General features: G+C 42.5%; 1 pseudogene; it reads right to left on the bottom strand.

Moving 5' to 3' along the window:
- Window positions 1–24036, bottom strand: part of LOC139417508 (dedicator of cytokinesis protein 11-like) — an 86694-nt pseudogene that overhangs the window by 13246 nt on the left and 49412 nt on the right.

Raw genomic sequence — 24036 nt, 5'->3', positions numbered from 1 at the left:
ATAGCTTAGTAGAATACATCCCCCCCACACATTTCTGGTTATATTATTTTCCTGCTGTGAGACGTGGGGTCAAACTAAGATTGTGCACCTATAGGTTGTAAAAAAGAGGTTGTTAAGCTAAATAACTGGTGTAAAGTGTGTGAATGTTTGTAACAAAAATGTAAAGCTAACTAGTGGTTTTAAAGAGGTTGTAATGAGGTCATGAAGCTAACTTTTTAGCACTGTCCTCCTCTTGCACTGCTCCTCCACACCACTATGTTTCTTCCCCATCAGTGTGTACGGCGTCTCGAACATGAAGCGGTTGATGTTGTGGCACTTCTCGAACTCTGTCTTCTTCTCCGGACAGTCCTTCTCATCAAAGTAAGCCTTGACGAAGGTGACCTGGATGTAAGCAAACTTGATGTCCAGGTCTTTGGGGTTGACCTGTTGGAGACAGGAGGGGTGTTAGGTAGAACCTAGATGATGCATTACCTAGAAAAGGTAAATTATTTAAGTCGTCTTTGAATCAGTGCTCTTGAATGCAAGACACATTCCTGTAAAAAGGCCACGTCTAGATGGGATACAGATTTAGTCAAATTTGACTTCAATAGTAGATAACCCTAACCCTTTTCCTAACCTTAACCTAATTCTCCTAACCTGCTGCATAAGTTCTCCTAAACCTGTTACAAAAAGTAAATTTTGACAAAAACTGTATCCCTTCTAGGCAAAATCCACATGAACGGAACTAAGGCCAATAGTTTCTCCTGATCAGGTCACATGGTCAGGAAGAGCTCCTGGCTTTTGGTATAGCATCATTTATATCAGTGGGTGACCAAACCTTGTCCTGGAGTCCTTCAGTATGTATAGTACTACAGGAATTTCTAGATGGTTCATATTTGGACCATCCTCTCTTCTCAGGAAACAAGAAAATGCATGTTTTTATTTCTGGCTGAAAATTAAATTCATTTGAAACTACTGCAGAGAGTTTCCAACTCCAATAAAGGAAGCAGCCTATTTCCTTATTCTAGGATCTCGTAGACTCAAAAGTAGTGCACTGCATAGGGAATATGATGCCATTTGGGACGCAACTATAGTTATTACCTTGCTGGAGTCCTGGATGATTTTGACGTTTTCAGCTCCAAATTTGTACCCGTAGAGCCATAGAAGGCGCTGAGAGATCTCCGACAGACCTGTGCGTTTGGGCTCCTTGTAAACATATTCCTTCCCATCCTCCTCCTCAAAGTAGCCCTGTCAACAAGACATATTAGCAATCTTAGAAAACTGAGAGTGTTCCAAATTCCAACTGGCCAATGGTGGTGCGGATGTTCATGCTGCAAAACAGGTGCAGACTCAGGAGGAAAATATTCAGTCATAAATCAATTAGACTAACTCTCAAATGTGAAATAAAGTTCTTTGTCAGATATTTGGGATTGGGATTTTTGAATGTATGCAAGCATAAAAAAACATGACATAATGAAACATGAATTAATAATATTCTAACAATCCATCTATATAAAACAAGGTTGTCATCTTTCATCTCAAAATATAAAATACACTGCCTCCAGAAAGTATTCACACCCCTTGAACTTTTCCATATTTTGTTGTGTTACAAAGTCGGATTAAAATGGATTTAATTGTCATTTTTTGTCAACAATCTACACAAAATACTCTGTAATGTCAAAGTGGAAGACAAATGTAAACATTTGTAAAACACACTGAACAAAAATATAAATGCAACATGTAAAGTGTTGCTCCCATGTTTCATGAGCTGAAAGAAGCTGCTTAAACAGCATGATCATCACACAGGTGCACCTTGTGCTGGGGGACAATAAAAAGGCACTCTAAAATGTGCAGTTTTGTCACACAACAGAATGCCACAGATGTCTCAAGTATTGAGGGAGCATGCAATTGGCACACTGACTGCATGAATGTCCACCAGAGCTGTTGCCAGAGAATTTAATGTTATTCTCTAAAACAACATTGGAGACATTTTTGGAGTACGTCTAACCGGCCTCAAAACTGCAGACCACGTATAACCACATCAGCCCAGGACCGCCACATCCGGCTTCTTCACCTGTGGGATCATCTGAGACCAGCCACCAGGATTGTTGATGAAACTCTGGGTTTACACAACCAAAGAATTTCGGCACAAACGGTCAGAAACCGACTCATCTGCGTGCTTGTCCTCCCCCCAGGGAGTTCTGCGTCGTAACCAACTTGTGTGCAAATGCTCACCTTTGATGACCACTGGCACGCTGGAGAAGTCTGCTCTTCACGGATTAATCCTGGTTTCAACTGTACCGGGCAGACTGCAGACAGCGTGTATGGCATCGTGTGGGCGAGCGGTTTGCTGCTGTCAACGTTGTGAACAGAGTGCCCCGTGGTTGCGGTGGGGTTATGGTATGAACAGGAATAAACTACGGACAACGAACACAATTGCATTTTATCGATGGCAATTTGAATGCAGAGAGATACCATGATGAGATCCTGAGGCCCATTGTTGTGCCATTCATCCCCCGTCCTCACCTCATGTTTCAGCATGATAATGCACAGCAGCCCCATGTCACAAGGATCTGTAGACAACTCCTGGAAGCAGAAAATGGCCTGCATTCCATGGCCAGCTTTCTAACCAGACATGTCACCCATTGAGCAAGGTTGGGATGCTCTGGATTGACGTGTACGACAGCGTGTTCCAGTTGCCGACAATATCCAGCAACTTCGCACAGCCATTGAAAAGGAGTGGGACAACATTCAACAGGCCACAATCAACAGCATGATCAACTCTATGCGAAGGAGATGTGTCGAGCTGCATGAGATAACTGGTGGTCACACTACATACTGACTGGTTTTCTGATCCATGCCCCTACCTTTTTTTTAAGGTATCTGTCCCCGACAGATGGATATCTGTATTCCCAGTAAAATCTTAGAAATGATTGCATGTTGCGTTATATATATTTGTTCAGTGTATCTTGACTAGATAAGTACAGTGCCGACCCGTCATTCAGGGCAGGTGGGGAAGACCCCCACCTGTTTTGAGCCCTACCTGTTTTGCATGTTATTTTGGCATTAATACGCGTCACATATCAGTTTGCAAAGAATGTAAAAAATAAACATTGCATTAATTAAGCCGCATACAAACATGGCCTCTTTTTGCCTTTCTTGAGTAAGGCAGCTCCAAAATGCAGGTGTTTCAGCCTAGCTCAGAGAATGACAAGTTTGATGACAAAATATGTAAAACAGGCATGGTGCGGAAAAGAAAGTCTGATGTTGGTTCAGCTTTATGTAGGCCCTAACAGATTGTGCGCACTGCTTTTCACTGTTAAAGTGGAATTAATGTATTGTTTAGTATTGTGGCTTTGCTGGCATGCATCTAAAACATTTATTTTTTTGTCCCACCAAGATTTACATGATAAAATCGCCACTGGATAGGTATTTACATGAGTCAATACATGTTAGAATCACCTTTGGCAGCAATTTACAGCTGTGAGTCTTTCTGGGTAAGTCCCTAAGAGCTTTCCACACCTGGATTGTGTAACATTTGCCCACTATTCTTTTCAAAATTCTTCAAGCTCTGCCAAATTGGTTGTTGATCATTACTAGTCAACCATTTTCAGGTCTTGCCATAGATTTTCATGCAGATTTAAGTCAAAACTGTAACATTCACTGTCTTCTTGGTAAACAACTCCAGTGTAGATTTGGCCTTGTGTTTTAGGTTATTGGCCTGCTGAATGGTGAATTCATCGCCCAGTGTCTGGTGGAAGGCAGATTGAAACAGGTTTCCCTCTAGGATTTTGCCTTTGATTAGCTTCATTACGTTTCTTTTTTTATCCTGAAAAACTCCCTAATACTTAATCATTACAAGCATACCCATAACATGCAGCCACCAGTATGCTTGAAAATATGGAGAGTGGTACTCGGTGATGTGTTAAATTGGATTTGACCCAAACATAACACTTTGTATTCAGGACAATGTTAATTGCTTTGCCACATTTTTTACAGTGTTACTTTAGTGCCTTTTTGCAAACAGGATGCATGTTTTGTAATATTTGTATTCTGTATAGGCTTCCTTCTTTTCACTCTGTCAATTAGGTTAGTATTGTGGAGTAACTACAATGTTGTTTGTTGATCCATCCTCAGTTTTTTCCTATCACAGCCATTAAAATCTGTAACAAGTAAACTTTGGCCCCATGGTGAAATCCCTGAGCAGTTTCCTTCCGCTCCGGCAACTGAGTTAAGAAGGACGCCTGTATCTTTGTAGTGACAGGGTGTATTGATACACCATCCAGAGTGTAATTAATAACTTCATGCTCAAAGGGATATTCAATGTTTTTTTTTACCCATCTACCAACAGCGGCCCATCTTTGCGAGGCATTGGAAAACCTTCCTGGTCTTTGTCGTGGAATCTGTGTTTGAAATTCACTGCTTGACTGAGGGACCTTACAGATAATTGTCTGTGTGGGTTACAGTAATGAGGTAGTCATTAAAAAATCATGTTAAAACTATTATTACACACACAGTGTGCAACTTATTATCTGACTTGTGAAGCAAATATTTACTCCTGAACCTATTTTGGCTTGCCTTAACAAAAGGGTGAAATACTTATTGACTCAATACATTTCAGATTTTCAATTTTAATGAATTTGTAAAATAAGTTGAAAAGAAAACATAATTCCACTTTAACATAATTGGGGTATTGTGTGTGTGTGTAGGCGGCCAGTGACAAAAAATCTAAATGTAATCTATTTGAAATTCAGGCTTTAACACAACAAAATGTGTTAAAAGTCACGGGTTGTGAATACATTCTGAAGGCACTGTATCACACAGACAGAGATACAAATCATCCCTTATCTATCTGAAGAGAGAAGTGAAACTTAAGCTAAGCCTTGGTGTTGTAGCATTTTTAGCCCTCTCACATCTATCTTCCTCAGAGGCCACTAGTCTACGGGATTGGTGTAATTTCACTTTAATCTAATATCTCTCTCAGTTAGGGAAGTAACCAAGAAAGAACACCATATCACAGATGGTTGATAGATACTGATATCAGATGTGGTTAAAGTAAGCTTACACGATACAACCACAAGTACCTCAATGACGCTACATTAGCTAGACTATGACAGATGAGCACTGTTGTTATTTTTCTATAGTAATTAACAGAGAGAGACAAGTTTATTTTCACCCCAAACAAATGCAAGACGGACAGGAAGATACCCTTCGGCAGTATTACTTGTGGCTAGGATGTGGGGATTGAGCTCGAGCCAATTCTGGTGTGAGTTATCTGGCCCAAATGTATTACTTGGGGATCGGGCCGATTGGGGCTACTCTTTGGCAGATGATTACATGGGCTGCTTTAAATAGTTAACATTTCATTATTTATTTTCAATATTTTCTCAATGTTTCTGTGATAAAATTTTTTTTAAAACATTTAAATGAAAATTTTTAAGAATTCTGCGTAGTATTTTCATACTTTGTGCAAGGCAGTTGATAAGCATTTAAAAAATTGTGGATGGAGCCTCCCCAATACCGCAGCGGTCTAAGACACGGTGTCGCAGTGTAAACTGCGTTGCTACAGACGTGGTTCAAGACCCGTGCCGGCAGCAACCAGGAGACCAGGGGACCCACAATTGTCCCAGCGTCGTCCGAGTTAGGGGAGGGTTTGGCAGATCGGGATGTCCTTGTCCCATCGCGCTGTAGCGACTCCTGTGGCGGGCCAGGCGCATGCACGCTGACACGGTCACCAGGTGTATGATGTTTCCTCTGACAAATGTATTTTTTTGTGGATGGGTATAATTTTTATGTATAAAATAGTAAAATGACTAAATCTGGTAATGTTGTAGACATTTATTTAAATTTGCATTTGGGCCGCTTCTGGGGGGATTCTGGTAAGATGCCGGCAAAGTCGACCTGAATTGCGGTAGATGGAAACGGCCTGATGTACTTGGGCCGACACTGGGCATTCATTCATTTTGATTCCAGGCCGATTCAATCAGTTCCGGCCCTCCGGAACTAGCAGGGTAACATCTAAAAATAAGGATGGCGTAAGTAATGGGCTCTCCATCCTTGACAGAGAAGTACAATTGGTTGAGCCAGCATACTAAACAATGATTAGCTAAACATACTAGCATAGCGCTTCGAATACATGCCCCATCCATTGTTACCTTGTAAGTGGTATGCTAGTGGGGATATTGGAAAGGAGCCATTGACTACAGTTCCTCCCCAGTGTCTATCTGAGTCTGTGGGTGCAGCGCTTCACAGGTATGCTGTCTCAAAGGGCATAAAATCAAATAAAAAAAGACTGGGAGGCAAATAGAAGGTGATCTTGTATGTTTTATTCCATATCCACCCACCTGTCCATAGAAGGCCACTCTGAAGTAGGTCCCCAGCAGTCTCCGGCCTGTATGCATCACCTCCAGGATCTTATTGTAAGCTCTGTACAGCGTGTCATACAGACGGCTCAGTTTCTGAAGAAAGAAAAACCCCACACCCCTGGGTATTTGGTGTGTGTGTGTGTGTGTTTGTGTGTATTCGCTTATGATTGTGCACGCTATTGTGTGTCTAACTCTGTGTATGTGTGTGATATTTTTGAGAACAACTACACTGCACTGCATATAGGTTGTTATCAATTAAATGTCACAATATGGTACAGAGAGTTCGGTTTGGCTTCTGGGGGGCAAGGAGACCCCAGCTCTGCTAAAACCATACGTGCTGACAAATATGTGCCGTCTTCAAGGGATTGTTAAATAAACTATTTGGTTTTAATATCATCACCTCTTGAAGAGTATAGTCAGAATGACACATTTCTGATTATTCCACATTTAGCTCTATCATCAGTTATACAGCATGTGACTGCATGCTTTCATGTTCAGTAAACATCAATTGATCATGTAATTTCAGAAGTGAGGGTAGCCTATCCATTTGGCATGTAACTAGCTAGCTATCTGAGCAAACATGTCATTTAACTTGCTTCATCAGAGATTAGGCTTTTGGAAAGATCCTGACATTGGCAAGTCCTCGTCCTGGGAAAGTTGTCACTCGTACTTCTGTCATCACCACTATAGATGGCAAGCAACTCAAACAATATTTGGATATAGCCATCTAGTTTATCCCCTGAAAGTTAGCTTGTTAATTGGCCATTATTGATGTGATCTGTTATTAGCTAGCTAGCCAATTTGACATGGTCCAACAATCAATGTAGCCTAGCTATTATGTCTGTCAGCAGCAATTGTGACACTTAAAAACAATGTTGAAAAGGGGATAATGTTATCCAACTTCACTAGGTAGGCCTACGTTGGATGGAGAAACAAGTACATTAGGTCTACTTACCACTATGTTAAGCCAACTGTACAAAGTTTCTACTGGTAGCTTTAAAAAGTAAACATGATCAGCTAACAGTACATCGGCAAATGTGCCCTTCTGCTGCTTGACAGGCAGAGCCCACATAGGATGGGAAATGAACCTAAACCACTCATACTTCTCATGTATAGTTAACTTTGATTTTACATTCTCAAATATGCAATTAATGGTGGCCAATCTTGTGAGATATTGTCAGAGAGAGAACTGAGAGAGGCTATAGGAACATGCCACTGCCAAAAGACAACACAGAGACTGTGTTCCAAATGGCACCCTATTCCCTATGTAATGCACTACTTTTGACCAGGGTCCTTAGTAGGGCACTATATAGGGAATAAGGTGCCATTTGAGACTCGGCCAAAGAGCTTTTTAAAGCCAGAGCCAAAGCTTCTATTCAAGCTAAGAAGAGAAGAGAGTCTCAGCATGAGAAGATGGAGAGTGGGACATTCTTAGGGTAAACTTCTCATGGACAGTATTTACGTGTGAGACCTTATTTCATAAGCTGAGGAAGGACTGAATTAGCCTTGCTTATTTCTGCTTTATAAACACAGGGGACAGCGCAATACACAGACAAGCAGGACATAGTTAATATAGTCTGGAATGTTGAATGGCATTGTCTCAACCTTACAATCAAATACTCATTGTGGGATTCACACAGAAGTTATTTTCCTACAGTCAATCCTAGAATGGTTTTGGGTATTTTAAAAACGAATATAGCCACATCTGTACATGGGTGGTTCTTTGTAAACAAGATGCTGTGTAAATATTGCTCACAAGGATTCAATTTACATTTCAGTCTTGTTTGTGTGTGTGCGTGTGTGTGTGCATTCATGTGTTTGGCTCGTACCTCAAAGTCATGGCGTTTCTCGTAGACAGGGATGACGAGCTTGGCGATGTGTGTGATCAGTTCGTATCACTCTGCTTTCCTCAGCCCCTCCACACACAGCTCCAGGTGTTCCACTAGGACCTCCACTAGGACCTGCAGATGAACGTGGTATCTTCAGGCGTTTGGAAATTGCTCCCAAGGATGAACCAGACTTGTGGAGGTCTACAATTTTTTTTCTGAAGTCTTGGCTGATTTCTTTTGATTTTCCAATGATGTCAGGCAAAGAGGCCCTGAGTCTGAAGGTAGGCCTTGAAATAAATCCACAGGTACACCTCCAATTGACTCAAATGATATCAAAAAGAAGCTTCTAAAGCCATGACATAATTTTCTGGAATTTTCCAAGCTGTTTAAAGGCACAGTCAACTTAGTGTATGTAAACCTCTGACCCACTGGAATTGTGATAGATTATTTCATTTACAAATCACTGTGTCTGTAAAAAATTGTTGGAAAAATGACTTGTGTCATGCACAAAGTAGATGTCCTAACCGACTTGCCAGAATAGTTTGTTAACAAGAAATGTGTGGAGTGGTTGAAAAACAAGTTTTAATGACTCTAACCTTAGTGTATGTAAACTTCTGACTTCAACTGTATAGTACTCTGCATTTGTGTAAAGGTTAGGTTACTCGGTCCAACACTCAAGGGTGTGGGGTTGATCAGCCTCCTTATTGCAATAATTCATCGATATTGAATAAAGATGATTGTTTGAAGAAAGGACAAAGTCTCTCTCTCTCTCTGCTATTATTCTAACACCTTGGCCATAGGACTTGGCAAGATGGCACCAGTTCAGGAAAAACAGGTCAAGCTGCTATCAATCACATCAAAGACTTATCAACATTGCGAGATGAATCCATGTGAAATATTAACCAGTTCTATTGGCAGTTAATTAACTGCGATATGATTTATAGAAGATGAAAAATAGTGGTGTCTATTATTAAAAGCAAATATGACAAGATGAAATCATTGTCATTATAGGATCACAACTGTACACAAGCCTGCATAAATGCACACACACACCTCAGTGTAGTAGACATCCTGCATGCCTGTGTCATCCTTCATGGCGGCCTCCTCTTCAATGTTCAGAGTGATCCTCTTGAATGCAGCCAGGCCACTGGGGAACATCTCTGAAAGAACAACAATAACAACAAAATACAGAGGCAGTCTCTATGCTACTTCATTCTTTCACCACTATTGGGTGGAGGAGAGTAGACCAGCACTTCAGACAACATAAAACGAGGTCCAGCACATCTTGGATGATGCATTCTCAGACTTTGTAAAGCTGTTGCTGTTCCAAGTGGCGCGCTCTGTTATTGTTAAACCAGTCAGTGGATGTTGTCAGTGTTGTAGTACTCGAGTCCGGTCTATAGACCACATATTGCATGTCAGGGTCTTGTCTAGGTGTCGGATACATTTTTACTCGGTCTTGACTCGGTTTTGGACAATGAGGACTGGTAATTTCTTCCCGAGACCAGCGGAGTAAAAACCTCCGTTTAGTAAGGGGAGACTGGGGGATGTTGTAACATATTTGGAATTTTTGTATATTATAAACCTGTTTGGGTTAGTTGTAATTTGTGGGTTGCGGACATGTTTTTTGGAACTCAGTCGAGGTATTAACTTAATGTTGAGAGTTAGACTATAATATATGCCATTTAGCAGATGCTTTTATCCAAAGAGACCTATAGTCATGCGTGCATACATTTTATGTAAGGGTGTTCCAATACGCATACTTGTATTCTATCTAGAGCGTATAGCGAGAACAGAAGTCACCTGTCATTTTCAAGTGTGATTCCAAACATAAGAACGCGAAATGGCAAGTATGTACTAAGTTTTCCGGAAGTTCTATAAGCGAACTTGGGAGGTCTGGAAAACAAAGCATGCATGGGAGCATACTTTTTGTTCCCTTCGTGGGGAGGCTATCTTATAACAGCTTGCGAAGTAGTGAACATTCCCAAAACTGCTGAATTAATGGCGGACTTAAGTCCACGGCTGGGAGAGAATTTTCAGAGGAATAAGGAATCATTTTGTAAAGTTTAAGGATTATGTTTATTTATTCACCAAATTATGTTAAAATGTTTAACCAATTACTTTCATATGAATTTTTTATTCAAAAAGTTGAGAATGCTTTTTGTCAGCCCACTAGCCAAGCTAAATTAGCTCATCGGACACTAGCTAGCAGGCGGTCTCGTCCTGGTTATCAGGATGTGAACTCTCAACTTTATTGGAATGAGAGGCAGGGGGAGGGGCTTGGTGTGTGTAAACCATAAAGGAAGAGGCAAAGCCAGAGATTTCGCTCTCACCAAAATATGTCCAAAATATGTCCAATGCGTTTCAATGGGCTTATTTTGCACCAAAGTTTGCCTCCTGCCTTTGGGACAATGAATCCCATTGTCAGGGTGGAGTCTTTATATATTATATACAGATCTCTGGTGTAAATGGGAAGATGCACACAGCACAGAGGAGTGAAGGAGACAAGACCAGAAATATAACATGAGAACAAGCGGACTAAACGCTCATAAATACAAAAAATGACAGATTCTTGCAATACAGGCTTTTGGAATGAATTTGTTATATTGCCCAGCCCTAAATTTAACAACAACATGTGGAAAAAGTCCAGGGGTGTGAATACTTTCTGCAGGAACTGTATTTTCCTAATTTCCTCTTCCTGCAAGTGCTGGGCCATTCATTGTGATTTTAACTCCAACCCTCCGATGTCCACAGATTAACCCATCTTTCCCAGTATATTGATATTTCCCTTTGACTGATAGTGGTTTTTCAGATCCCTTAACAGTACAGTTTGCAGGTCCATCTAAATCCCGATATCATGACATATTAACCATTCCTGGACCTGACTCCGAAAGGGAGCACCGATGGACACGACCATAAAATATGCTCTATTGATTCTGATTCCTAGTGGCAGAGTCTGCAAAAGGCTGACTGTTCAATGCCCCATATATTGAGCATTCTTTTTTATAGCAAGTATTGATGTGTCAATTGTTGTTTTACAGTATATATATATATATAGTTCATAGACCCAATGTTCCCAACCAACTTGAATTTTATACGGCATTGCCTTGTGTCGTTAAGTGAAACGGATTCATTTTTCGATGTATACTAATACTTTTAAGCCATTTATGATTTTGAATGGGTGGCAGACAGAATCATTATTTAATTTCTTCTATAAGTAATTGTCTCTTCCAATTTTGTGGCAGAGCCGCGATGAGTTGGTTATCATTTTGTATTGAGCATTAGACCTCCATACACTGTTAGTTGCTTGTGGGACATCATTTGACAATCCTTGTTTACAATGTCCTTCATAAATACTATACCCTTCTTGTATATCTTTTTCCAAGAAAATGTATTTTCTCTATCAGTACATTGGAGTTTAGCCATATTATTTGCTGTAATATTAGACCTGCCTTTTTTGGAGGTTGAAATTGACATTGTACCCATGACTTTGTTTAAAAAGGAAGGGCGGCAGGTAGTCTAGTGGTGTTGGGCCAGTAACCGAAAGGTTACTCGTCCTCTTTTAGCACTAGATCCTTTTTTTGATCCTACCTGTGTCAGATGTAAAATGGAACCAGCCACACTGTTGCATATGTTTTGAGGCTGTCATAAACTGTCAGGTTTCTGGGAATTAATATTTAAATGTTTCTGTGATATACAGTGGGGCAAAAAAGTATTTAGTCAGCCACCAATTGTGCAAGATCTCCCACTTAAAAAGATGAGAGGCCTGTAATACTTATTTTCCACCGTAATTTGTAAATAAATTCATAAAAATCCTACAATGTGATTTTCTGGATTTTTTTCCTTCTCATTTTGTCCGTCATAGTTGAAGTGCACCTATGATGAAAATTACAGGCCTCTCATCTTTTTAAGTGGGAGAACTTGCACAATTGGTGGCTGACTAAATACTTTTTTGCCCCACTGTATATGACACTGTTATAGATCCGTCTCCCCTTACAGCCCTTTTTGGAGTACTGCCCTGTCAAGAATCCAGTCGGACACTGTTGCTTATACAACTCTTTTAGCTAAACGGCTAATACTACAGATCTGGAAGATGGCAGCTCCCCCATCTTATAAATATTGGGTGAGAGATGTTTTGTGCTCTCTGAAACTAAAAAAAAATCAATTCACGGGAGAACCCCAAATTGTTTAATGAGGCTTGGGCTCCATTCCGGTCTTACTTCAAACAGTCCATTCTCTGATGGCACTCCTATTAAAACCAAAATACGTCTGTATTTGACCCCCCTGTGACTTAAGGGTTGGATGAGCTTTTCTTTGTGTTTTGTCTGGGGGGGCATTAAGGTTGATGTGCTTATTGATTGATTGTTCATCTTGCCCGGGCAGAGACTGAAGTGTGAGCTTGTTTCTCCCAGTTATTTTTATTTTTACATTTTGTTCACGCCTACATAAAATTATTATTTTAATTTTAATTTTAAAGCATTGTAAAGTTTTTATTTTTGGTCCAGTGGATGGTCGGTCTGTGGCCGTGACTGTTTGTGAGTGGTTGCATTTCTCCACCCCTATCCCTTGACTGTTTACAGCAACAATGGTGAGGTGTTTGCTCTGTCCCTGTACTATAGATTGCCCTCTAACCTTTGTAGCCTTCTGCCTGGTGTGTTTAACTTGTCTAAAGTATGGCATCTTTAAAGCAATTTTTTTTTAAATGTATTATTTGCATTTTTTCTAGTTGAGTATATTATTTATATTGCTTTGTGTTGTCTGTTTGGTATGTCTGGTCTGTCTGGTCTGGTCTGTCTGTCTGTGTAAAACTTAATAAACAGAGTTAAAAAAAAACAAAGATACATTTTTAATCCACCAAAAATGTACGATTTTTAATCTGCAAAAAAGCAAAGAGCTCCCTCTTAAACAAAGGATGGGCATCTCTTAGTACCTTGCTAGAAAAAGAGTTTGGATTTAGATACAATTTCGGTAAAATGGACAGTCAGTGGTGCAACGTGGCGTTGGTGGATGGAGCGAGACATGATGTCCCAGATGTTCTCAATTGGATTCAGGTCTGGGGAACGGGCGGGCCAGTCCATAGCATCAATGCCTTCCTCTTGCAGGAACTGCTGACACACTCCAGCCACATGAGGTCTAGCATTGTCTTGCATTAGGAGGAACCCAGGGCCAACCGCACCAGCATATGGTCTCACAAGGGGTCTGAGGATCTCATCTCGGTACCTAATGGCAGTCAGGCTACCTCTGGCGAGCACATGGAGGGCTGTGCGGCCCCCCAAAGAAATGCCACCCCACACCATGACTGACCCACCGCCAAACCGGTCATGCTGGAGGATGTTGCAGGCAGCAGAACGTTCTCCACGGCGTCTCCAGACTGTCACATGTACTCAGTGTGAACCTGCTTTCATCTGTGAAGAGCACAGGGCGCCAGTGGCGAATTTGCCAATCTTGGTGTTCTCTGGCAAATGCCAAACGTCCTGCACGGTGTTGGGCTGTAAACACAACCCCCACCTGTGGACATCGGGCCCTCATACCACCCTCATGGAGTCTGTTTCTGACCGTTTGAGCAGACACATGCACATTTGTGGCCTGTTGGAGGTCATTTTGCAGGGCTCTGGCAGTGCTCCTCCTTGCACAAAGGCGGAGGTAGCGGTCCTGCTGCTGGGTTGCCCTCCTACGGCCTCCTCCACGTCTCCTGATGTACTGGCCTGTCTCCTGGTAGCGCCTCCATGCTCTGGACACTACACTGACAGACACAGCAAACCTTCTTGCCACAGCTCGCCTTGATGTGCCATCCTGGATGAGCTGCACTACCTGAGCTACTTGTGTGGGTTGTAGACTCCGTCTCATGCCACCCCTAGAGTGAAAGCACCGCCAGCATTCAAAAGTGACCAAAACAACAGCCAGGAAGCATAGGAACTGAGAAGTGGTCTGTGGTCACCATCTCTCCTTTATTGGGGGTGTCTTGCTAATTGCCTATAATTTCCACCTGTTGTCTATTCCATTTGCACAACAGCATGTGAAATTTATTCTCAATCAGTGTTGCTTCCTAAGTGGACAGTTTGATTTCACAGAAGTGTGATTGACTTGGAGTTACATTGTGTTGTTTAAGTGTTCCCTTTTTTTGAGCAGTGTATAAAGCATCCTGGCTGGACAAAATAAAGACCTTACAGTAAGATAATACAGTCTGGCTTTAGTCCATTGTGGGGCAAACAGAATGCCAGTGTGCTGTTCTATAAAAAAATATATATGATAAAGTTCTAACAATAAATGTAATACTTCTTCTAACAATAATGTAAAACGATAATGCGGGGTGCCAATAATGTAAAGGTAAAAATAATGTAACAATACTTCAAAGTACTGTAAGTGACGGTGAATGAATAAATGGGGAAAGACGGTCTTACTTTTCCTGTGGAGATATTCTGCCACCAGTGCAGCAATGTGGATGTAACACATAGCAGCCTGTGGGAAAACAACACAGTATTGGTCAATGCTGGGAGGGTTAGCAAACACTCAACCACCACAGTCAAAACCCATACAGTATGTGTATTGTGCATGTGTGCTTGCCACACACACACACAAACACACGCACACGTTTTGTTTTTCTATCTTCGTGGGGACTTAAGTGATTCGCTGGAAAAGGAAACAGGTTTTGAGGAAAGAAATCAGGGTGCCTTGTGAGGATCAGGCGACGAGTGGCTAATCTGCCATTGCCTGCCACCCTGCTAGCTAATGTTCAATCGCTGGAAAAAGAAATGGGACAAACTGAAAGCATGTATATCCTACCAACAGGACATTCAAAACTGTAATATCTTATGTTTCAGAGTCGTGGCTGAAAGACGACATTATGAACATACAACTGGCGGGTTATAGACTCTATCGGCAGGACAGAACAGCAGCCTCTGGTAAGACACAGGGCAGGGTCCTATGCATATTTGTAAACAATAGCTGGTGCATAATATCTTAGGAAGTCCCAAGGTTTTGCTCTGAGGTAGAGTATCTTATGATAAGCCTAATTTCTATCAGTATGTTAAACGTGCAACCAGAGGAAAAACAATTCTAGACCACCTTTACTACACACACATAGAAGCTCTCCCTCGCCCTCCATTTGGCAAATCTGACCAATAACTCTATCCTCCTGATTCCTGCTTACAAGCAAAAATTTAAGTAGGAAGCACCAGTGACTCGGTCTATAAAAAAAAGTGGTCAGATGAAGCAGATGCTAAGTTACATGACTGTTTTGCCAACACAGACTGGAATATGTTCCGGGATTCTTCCGATGGCATTGAGGAGTACACCACATCAGTCACTGGCTTTATCAATAAGTGCATTGAGGACGTCGTCCCCACAGTGACAGTACGTACATACCCAAACCAGAAGCCATGATTCCAGGTAACATTCGCTCTAACCTAAAGGGTAGAGCTGCCGCTTTCAAGAAGCGGGACTCTAACCCAAAAGCTTATAAGAAATCCTGCAAAGTCCTCCGACAAACCATCAAAAAGGCAAAGCGTCAATACAGGACTAAGATCGAATTGTACACCGGCTCCGAGGCTCGTCGGGTGTGGCAGGGCTTGCAAACTATTACAGACTACAAAGGGAAGCACAGCTGAGAGCAGCCCAGTGACACGAGCCTACCAGACGAGCTAAATAACTTCTACACTTGCTTCGAGGCAAGTAACACTGAAACATGCATGAGAGCATCAGCTGTTCCAGACGACTGTGTGATCACGCTCTCCGCAGCCGATGTGAGTAAGACCTTTAAACAGGTCAACAGTCACAAGGCCGCAGGGCCGGACGGATTACCAGGACGTGTACCCAGAGCATGGACCTAGACTTGGCGCTCCGGTACTGCTTGCCGTGCGGTAGCAGAGAGAACCGTCTATGACTAGTGTGTGTGTGTTCCCTCCAAGACTGACGGTTATTTGGGAGAATTCCTGTTTACTCCAACCCCCTTTCTCCCAGTGTTTCCGACATTCCTCCCTGACTAATCAGTTTCCCAGGGTTGCCTGGCCCGAACATGACAACATGTAAGAGGAGTTGGCTGGAGCACACACAGATCTGGACCTGGCTACATTCCCAGGCCATTTGAATACATATCTCTAAAAAGGTCAGTAGCTGGAAGTCTCGGTTACACATATTTACATACGGTATGGTATTAGATTCCTCTATAGCAGGGCTCTCCAACACAGGGCTTTCCTAAAGAACTACCCTCCTGTAGGTTTTCACTCCATCCCCAGTTGTAACTTAAATGATTCTGCTTATCAACCAACTAATTATTAGAATCAGGTGAGTTAGATTAGGGTTGGAGTGAAAACCTACAGGACGGTAGGTCTCCAGGAACATTGTTGGAGAGCCCTGAACTAGAGAGTGTGTTCAGAACTGTACACATTTCCATAAATGTCAAGATTCCTCTTCAGTGCATGCTCAGAACTGAACATATTTACATACATATCAGATTCCTCTACAGTGCAAGTTCAGAACTGTACACATTTCCAGATATAGAAGATTCCTTTATAGCGCAACTTTCACATCTAGGTCACTGGGAAAACATATTGGTTTGTGTCCAAAAAGGCACCCTATTCCCTATATAGTGCACTAACTTTGACCCTGGTCTGACATCTGGGAAGCAGGCATTAAAGAAAATATACAAAAAAAGAGGTTTGCGTGAGGTCACAATGAAGTTCTAGGACTAAGAACTATAAGTCTGTGTTTACAGTTACTGTTTAGTTGACAGTGTATGAGGAAGCCCAGACCAACTCTATGACTGTTTCTGAAATGGCACCCTACTCCCTATGGGCTCCGGTCAAAAGTTGTACACTCTATAGGGAATAAGGTACCCACTTGATACACAGCCTGTGTGTTTAAGCAGTGTATTAAGAAGCCCAGACCAGTTACATGACCCCAGACAGACGGACAGAGACAGACATGAAAGAATGCCGCAGCAATGGATAGCTGCTGTTTTACAGGCTCCTGACCTATTTTTTTCATGCTGATCTTAATTTTGTTTGTACATAATGTTTCCACCATCGTATCCTATGACCAAAAATAACTAACTTTGATTTGGATGAAGATCTTTACCTCAACAAGTCAGAGGCGTAGCACATACTGTACTGCTCACACCGGACCCTGAGGCGCCATTAGAGAGGGCGATGTGCGGGCACCCTGATGAAACTACGTCGGTGACTATAAACCGTCTGTACCATCTATTCTATTGGTAAACGTACAATCACTGGAGAACAAACTGGACGAGCTCTGTTCGAGACTATCCTATAAAGGGACCCTGAAGAACTGTAATAGTCAATGTTTCTCAGAGTCGTGGCTGAACAAGTACAAGGTTTTTCTATGCATTGACAGAACAGCAGCATCGGATAAGCTCAAGGGGGAGGTGTGTCTCTCTTTGTTAACAACAGCTGGTGCGCAATCTCTAATATTCAGGAAGTCTCTAGGTTCTTCTCGCGTGAGTTAGAATACCTCATGATAAGTTGCCATCACATACCGATGCTGGCAGTAAGACCGCACTCAACGAGCTGCATAGGATCATAAGCCAACAAGAAAATGCTCATCCAAACATGGAGCTCTTAGTGGCCGGTGATTTTAATGCAGGAAAACTGAAATTCATATTACCTAATTTCTACTAGCATGTCAACTAAAAGGTGGAAAAAAATCTTACTCCAAACACAGAAAAACCATACAAAGCTCTCTCTCGTCCTCCATTTCGCAGATTTGACCATAACTCTATACACCTGATTCCTGCTTGCAAGGAAAAACTCAAACAGGAAGTACCAGTGACGCGCTCACAACAGAAGTGGTCCGATGAAGCAGATGCTACTCTACAGGACTTTCACTAGCAGACTGGAATATGCTCTGGGATTCATCCGATGGCATTAAGTAGTTAATCACATCAGTCACGGGCTTCATTAATAAGTGCATCGACGACGTCATCCCCACAGTGCATTCGGGAAAGTATTCAGACCATTTCCCTTTTTACACATTTTGGTACTTACAGCCTTCTTATGAAATGGATGAAATAACAATCTACACACAATACCCGATAATGACAAAGCAAAAACAGGTTTTTAGAATTTTTGCCAATTTATATAAGATTTACATAAATGTACGTATTCAGGCCCTTTGCTATGAGACATGAAAATTAGCTCAGGTGCATCCTGTTTCCATTAGTCATCCTTGAGATGTTTCTACAACTTGATTGGAGTCCACCTGTGGTAAATTCAATTGATTGGACATGATTTTGAAAGGCACACACCTGTCCATATATGGGCCTGCAGTTGACAGTGCACATCAGAGCAAAAACCAAGCCATGAGGATGAAGGAATTGTCCGTAGAGCTCCGAGACAGGATTGTGTCGAGGCACAGATCTGGGGAAGGGTAGAAGACATTTCTGCAGCAGTTGAAGGTCCCCAAGAACACAGTGGCCTCCATCATTCTTAAATGGAAGAAATATTTTACCACCAAGACTCTTCCTAGAACTGGCCGTCCGGCAAAACTGAGCAATCAGGTGAGAAGGGCCTTGGTCAGGGAGGTGAGCAAGAAGCTGATGGTCACTCTGACAGAGCTCCAGAGTTCCTCTTAGGAGAATCTTCCAGAAGGACAACCATCTCTGCAGCACTCCAATCAGGCATTTATGGTAGAGTGGCCAGATGGAAGCCACTCCTCAGTAAAAGGCACATGACAGCCTGCGTGGAGTTTGCCAAAAGGCACCTAAAGGACTCTGATACCATGAGGAAACAATATGTTCTGGTCTGATGAAACCAAGATTGAACTTATTGGCCTGAATGCCAAGCATCACGTCTGGCACCATGCTGGTTAAGTGTGCCTTGAATTATAAATAAATCCCTGACAGTATCACCAGCAAAGCACTCCCACACCATCCCACCTCCTCCTCCATGCTTCACAGTGGGAACCACACATGCGGAGATCATCCGTTCACCTACTCTGCGTCTCACAAAGACACAGCGGTTGGAACCAAAAATCTCAAATTTGGACTCATCAGACCAAAGGACAGATTTCCACCGGTCCAATGGCCACTTCTCATGTTTCTTGTCCCAAGCAAGCCTCTTCTTCATATTGATGTCCTTTAGTAGAGGTTTCTTTGCAGCAATTTGACCATGAAGGCCTGATTCACACAGTCTCCTCTGAACAGTTGATGTTGAGATGTGTCTGCTACTTGAACTCGGTGAAGCATTTACTTGGTCTGCAATCTGAGGTGCAGTTAACTCTAATGAAATTATCCTCTAATGAAATTATAACGCTGGGTCTTCCTTTCCTGTGGCGGTCCTCATGAGAGCCAGTTACATCATAGTGCTTGATGGTTTTTGCGACTTGAAATGTTCCAGATTGACTGACCTTCATGTCTTATAGTAATGATGGACTGTCGTTTCTCTTTGCTTATTTGAGCTGTTCATGCCATAATATGGACTTGGTCTTTTACCAAATAAGGCTAACTTCTGTATACCACTCCTACCTTGTCGCAACACAACTGATTGGCTGAAATGCATTAAGAAGGAAATAAATTCTACAAATTAACATTTAACAAGGCACACAGTTTAACTGAAATGCATTCCATTTGACTACCTCATGAAGCTGGCTGAGAGAATGCCAAGAGTGTGCAAAGCTGTCATCAAGGCAAAGGGTGGTTGCTTTGAAGAATCTCAAAATAATTGTTTATTTATTGAACACTTTTCTATTTACTACAGGATTCCATATGTGTTATTTCAAAGTTTTGATGTGTTCACTATTATTCTACAATGTAGAAAATAGTAAAAAACAAGAAAAAACATAATGAGTAGGTGTGTCAAAACTTTTGACAGGTACTGTACATGTTTCTGTACATAATTGACTGTACCTCAGAGGTCTCCGTTCTTGATGTGTGCCCGGGCCATGCTATCCAGCCAGGTCCGTCGCACCTCAGGGGTGGAGGCTTAGGAGCAAGCCAGGCTGTACTGCAGTTCCAGCAGCATCTCTGGGGACTTTTCATGCTCCCTCAGTTGGGCCGTGGCCATCAGCACCGTCCGGATACGCTTGGTCAGTCCCTTCACCTCCCCAGGGAACGCTGTCGACTACACACACACACACACAAAGCACAGCACAGCCTGAGGGTTACTGGTAGCCATTCTGTACTAGGGAGTGTGCTAATTTATTCATCCTCAGATAAACATAACTGGAACAGCACAGACAGATGGTAATTTACAAAACATTAGCAGAACACATTTCCCATCCTTCACAGTGGATCTGCATCTGAGTAATATAGCAGGTACTCATATCTAGTAAGACTTAAGTGTATTCACATGCAAAGTCAGAAAGCATCCTGGTCATCTGCTCGACTCAAGACTGTGTTAGCCCAGTGAGCTAAAGCCTCGGCATTAGGCTAGCTCTGGGCGCTAACACGCGTCTTAACCACCTCAGACATATTTACATTTCAAGCGATTACAGAATGGTGCTCCATGATACTTTACACGTCTTATGAAAAAATCTCCCTTTCCAAGCCGCATATCCTACTCCAAGATAACAGTATGGTGAATATCTGACCGAGGAACAAACAACTGTATCACTCATTAAAAGAGCACAGCCAAGGCAGTATATACAGTGCATTCAGAAAGTACTCAGACCCTTTGACTTTTTCCACATTTGGTTCATTTACAGCCTTATACTAAAATGGATTACCCCATAATGACAAAGCGAGAACAATTTTTTGTCAATGTTCTACAAATGTATTAAAAATAAAAACAGAAATACCTTATTTACATAAGTTTTCAGACCCTTTGCCATGACACTCAAAATTGAGCTCAGGTTCATCCTGTATCCATTGATCATCAGACGTTTCTACAACTTGATTGGAGTCCACCTGTGGTAAATTAAAATGGTTGGACATGACTTGGAAAGCCACACACCTGTCTATATAAGGTCCCACAGTTGATGTGCATGTCAGTGCAAAATCCAAGCCATGAGGTCAAAGGAATTGTCTGTAGAGCACCAAGACAGGATTGTGTCGAGGCACAGATCTGGGAAAGGGTACAAAAATATTTCTGCAGCATTGAAGGTCCTCAAGAACATAGTGGCCTGCATCATTCTTAAATGGAAGAAGTTTGGAAGTGCCAAGACTCATCTGAGAGCTGGCTGCCCGGCCAAACTGAGCAATCAGGGAAGAAAGACCTTGGTCAGGGAGGTGACCAGGAACCGATGATCACTCTGACAGAGCTTCAGAGTTCCACTGTAGAGATGGGAGAACCTTCCAGAAGGAGAACCATCTCTGCAGCACTCACCCAACCAGGCCTTTATGGTAGAGAGGCCAGGTCGAAACCACTCCTCAGTAAAAGGCACATGACAGCCCGCTTGAAGTTTGCCAAAAGGCACCTAAAGGACTCTCAGACCATGAGAAACAAGATTCTCTGGTCTGATGAAACCAAGATTGAACTCTTTGGCCTGAAAGCCAAGGGTCATGTATGGAGGAAACCTGTCACCATCCCTACGGTGAAGCATGGTGGTGGATCCTTGATGAAAACCTGCTCCAGAGCGCTCAAGATCTCAGACTGGGTCGAAGGACAACGAAGGACAATGACCCTAAGCACACAGCCAAGACAAGGCAGAAGTGGCTTTGGGACAAGTCTCTGAATGTCCTTTTGTAGCCCAGCCAGAGCCCGGACTTGAACCCTTTTGAACATCTCTGGAGAGACCTGAAAATAGCTGTGCAGCGACGCTCACAAGCCAACCTGACAGAGCTTTAGAGGGTCTGCATAGAAGAATGGGAGAAACTCCCCAAATGTAACTTAACAAAATATGGAAAAAGTCAAGGGCTCTGAATACTTTCCGAATGCACTGCATGTCCCTTTGACACTCTTGTTGAACTCATTACAGCAGGACTGTTTCAAATCAAAGCATATTGGTCATGTCCACAGATTTCCAATGTTATCGCAGGTGCAGCAGAATTATTGTGTTTCTATTGCAGTAATGATACCTAGCAATACAAATCAATACGCACATAATCCAACAAGTCAAAAGAAAGAAATGAAGAAATATCAGAGCGAGTCCGGAATATAAATATATAATAATGGTGTCTATAGACATAGATAGTATTTGAATAGAAAAGGTGTGTACAGCAGTAGTTATATAGATATAAAGTGGTTAAAACAGTATGTAAACATTATTAACGTGACCAGTGTTCAACGACTATGTACTGTACATAGGGCAAAGCAGTCTCTAAGGTGCAGAACAGAGTACCAGGTGGTAGTCGGCTAGTAACAGTGACTAAAGTTCAGGGTAGGGTACTGGGTGGAGCCTGGCTAGTGGTGACTGTTTAACAATCTGATAGAAGCGGTTTGTCAGTCTCTCAGTTCCAGCTTTAATGCACCTGTACTGTCTTGCTCCTTCTAGATGGTAACGGGGTGAACAGGCTGTGGCTCGGGTGGCTGAGGACCTTGATTATCTTTTTGGCCTTCCTGTGACATCGGGTGTTGTAGATGTCCTGGAGGGCAGGCTGTGTGCCCCCGGTGATGCGTTGGGCTGACCACCTCTGGAGAGCCCTGCGGTTGTGGACGGTGCAATTGCTGTACCAGGCGGTGATACAGCCTGTCAGGATGCTCTCAATGGTGCATCTGTAGAAGTTTGTGAGGGTGTTAGGGGCCAAGACACATTTCTTCAGCCTCCTGAGGTTGAAGAGGTCCTGTTGCACCCTCTTCACCACACTTTCTGAGTGTCGGGACCATTTCAGGTCGTCAGTGATGTGCACGTCGTGAAACTTGAAGCTTTAGACTCTCTCCGCTGCGGCTCTGTCAATGTGAATGGGGGGCGTTCTCTGTCTGCTGTCTCCTGTAGTCCACAATCAGCTCCTTATTTTTGTTGAAGATGAGGGAGAGGTTATTTTCCTGGTACCACTCTGCCAGGACTCAGTGTTGGTAATCAGGACTTCCACTGTTGTCGTCAGCAAATTTGATGATTGAGTTGGAGACGTGCATGGCCACGCAGTCATGGGTGAACAGGGAGTACAGAACGGGGCTGAGCATGCGCCTCTGTGGCGGAGGTGTTGTTGCCTACCTTCACCACTTGGGGTCGACCGTTCAGTACGTCCAGGACGCAGTTGCACAAGGAGGGGTTTAGACCCCCTTTTTTCTAAGAGTGGAGGGTTACCTTGGTTTTGTCGCTGTTGTCAAAGTTGTTGACGATGGAGACTCAAGACAGTGTTAGCCTTACAAGATAAAGCCTAGCAATTACGTAACCCTGGGAACTAATTCATAACCCCCTACAGCAAATATGCATTACCTTCATGGCTTTGTCGCTGTTGGCAAAGTTGTTGATGATGGAGAGGGACTCCTGGAAGCGGGAGCTACCGGTCAGCGCCACATCTGAGATCAGCTGGCTCACTGCGATGATGATCTACACCAGCCCACATGAAAAGAGATTACAGTTTACTATAGAATACTACAGTACTTTCTATTGAATTCTGTAGTAAACTGACGTATACTGTAGAATACTATACTACACACGGTAGTATCCCTCGATCATGTGTAGTATACTGTAGGATATTATATTAAATACTACAGTATTATTCACAAAAAACAGTAGTAAACACTACAGTAATGTCTGCAAAAACACCACAGTCCACAAAAACTTTTGTATTTACTTTAGTTATAAAAGTGTAAAGTTGCATATACCCTGCCCATTCCCCTCTCACATATTCCAGTTTGTGCCACACATTGTGCCAAATATTGTTTTTCCCTACAGGTTATAGAAAAGAGCAGAAGCTCTGAACTATCCATTCAGAACCCAGTCCTCCCTACAGGTTATGGAAAATGTTCTCTTTTCTCCAGTAGGTTTCCTCAAGGAGAAAGCCTCCACTTCAATGTCAATGATAA

The sequence above is a fragment of the Oncorhynchus clarkii genome, chromosome 9 (assembly GCF_045791955.1).
Source record: "Oncorhynchus clarkii lewisi isolate Uvic-CL-2024 chromosome 9, UVic_Ocla_1.0, whole genome shotgun sequence".
In the NCBI taxonomy this organism is placed as follows: Eukaryota; Metazoa; Chordata; class Actinopteri; order Salmoniformes; family Salmonidae; genus Oncorhynchus; species Oncorhynchus clarkii.
Note: the sequence above shows the minus strand (reverse complement) of the source record. Positions and strands in the feature narration are given on the sequence as shown.